This window comes from Octopus bimaculoides, chromosome 8, assembly GCF_001194135.2.
Source record: "Octopus bimaculoides isolate UCB-OBI-ISO-001 chromosome 8, ASM119413v2, whole genome shotgun sequence".
In the NCBI taxonomy this organism is placed as follows: Eukaryota; Metazoa; Mollusca; class Cephalopoda; order Octopoda; family Octopodidae; genus Octopus; species Octopus bimaculoides.
The window spans coordinates 87,577,024-87,579,455 of NC_068988.1; positions in this window are offsets into that span (position 1 = coordinate 87,577,024).

Below are 2,432 nucleotides of genomic sequence, written 5' to 3' on the forward strand. Positions count from 1 at the left end.
ACTTTCTGTTGATGTCGACGTCCACCTCGTTGCGAATGACGACGAGAAAGAAGGGAAGAGAGGAATATTCTGCCAAGACCACCACCATCACCGCAGTACCCCATTACCCACCCCTGGAACAGGTCAAATAGTGGGGGGAAGGGGTGAAGGGTTCTACCATTATTATTATTATTATTTTCGTATTATTTATCACGGGACTATCTAGGGCTTTTTTTTTTTTCTTGGAAAATTTTTTTTTTGTTTTAGCTCTTTTCAAATGCTACAGTTCTCTATTGTCTGTCTGTGTGTCTGTCTGTCAGCTCTGCTCCACTGTTTCCTTACACCACATCCACTGCACTGGGAGGGGAGAGAGAGAGAGAGAGATATCTACATTGATTAATTCAAATGTAAGGTGATAACTGGTCGGCTCTTTCAGCCACACACATACACACGCAATATGTTCTGGCTATGGGCTGCTACTCCATCCATGTGACACTCAGTAAGAGGAGAGAGAGAGAGTGGGGCATCCTTGTCACGATCCTCATCTGCTAGCTTGAGCACATCCAAATGTCAACGCCATCTCTGTTTGAAAAGGTAAGACATTTGAGAAGGGGAGATAATAAAAATAAAGGCAACAAGACCTGGGTTGACTGGCAGAAGATAGAGAGTGAGAGAGAACACTGGTTTCCCTCTCTAATTTATATTACTACACTGTAACATACACCCACACAACTTCGCATTATCAGTCGTCTCCTTGTACAGTTAGTCCAGGGTGGGTGTTGTGAAGAGAACGTTCTCTGCTCTCAGACTGGATGACATAAACTGCCACAGAATTCAATACGTTACCTCTGAAATATCTGCACTAAGTAGACATTGTGTCAAATGTATTTCTCTGTGCACACGTGCATGGGATAGCAAAAAAGAGAGGGAGAGAGACTGTTGTGCCTGCAAATTGTTCTTGTCTTTAGAGGAAAGGTTCTCTCCCTGTCAAAGTAAAGTCCTTATGAAAAGCTAAAGAACAAGAGACAAGAGTGCAAATAGCTTCCCAGGATGCAGTGCAATGAAATGGCCCCCTGCACCAAAATGAATTTTCGTCAATGAATGAATAAAACGAGAAAAATTTTTTTTAAGGGGAGGAACACCCTGGGAAAGAAACAAAAAAAGAAAGCAATGCCTAAGGGGAAAAAAGAACAAAGTAGGCCACACACCTGACTGTTATAGCTTGGAAACCAACACATAACCGAAAAGGAACGTGCTAGGAAGGAACATGCAGAAAAGCTAACCAACAAGAACAATACACTCGGTCTGTTTGTTTCTGTACCTTTCTCTTTCTCTCCATACAAGACATCTCCCTTCATCAACAAATACTTCCAGCAAAGCAATGCAACCTAGAAGCAAGATATAAAAAAAACAACACAACTAAACGTGTTGTCTAATAGGAACCAACAGACACAACCACAGTGTTCCCTCATTAACAAAAAAAAAGCGATACTTTTGCCAGCCAAAAGATATTTTTCATAAGGAACCCACAAAATTCCAACCAGACAGAAGCAATATACCTCTAAGAAACCCACAAACCCCAGCCAGCCAGAAACAATGTCTATTACAGGATGCCCGGCAAACTCCCACCATCCAGGAGACCAACAAACCTGACCAGCCAGAAGCAATGTCCATTCAAGGTACAAATAAACATGACCAGCCGAAGCAGTGTCCTTTCGGAACCCCAAGAAACAGAAAGGAATGTCCCCCACTACCAAGAAATAAACCTTGCTGATTTAAAGCAAAGCAATATTCACAAAGAAAGCAGTGTAATCAGTTGGTGAGATTTGTAGGCCAAAATCCTGAGAGAAAAATAAACAAAAACATTGTATGTGTGTGTGTGCCTGTGTGTGTGGAACAGATTGTCACAATGCAGACAGTTTTTTCTTTCAAGTATTTTCTTTATAAAAAAAGTCAGTTATTTTTTTTTTCTAAAGTCATTTTTTTTTTCCATTTTCCTTGCATATTACATATTTGTATGTGCCAAATGGCTATTAAAACTGTTTATATAATATATATACACATATATATATATATGCACACTTTAATACTGTGTTGACAGTGCATATATGTTTATGACTTTTCTTTTTTTTTTCTTTTAAATCTTATATTTTATTTCAGTCCACTGTTTTTTCCCACTCATCATTTTCTTTTCTTTTCTTCATTTTATTTTATTTTATTTTTTTTGTGTGCTTCACTCAAAAGAAGAAGAAAAACAAAAAGAGTTTCTTATCTTTTTTATGAAACACCTTCAGGTGACAAAGTTTTACCAGGCCATGTTTAGCTGTTTAAGTAGTGCAAGATGGAGAGAATATAAGCCGTTTTATTGCTGTTTGTTATTGGAGGAGATTCTTTTAATATACATATACATATATATATATATATATATATATATATATATATATATATATATA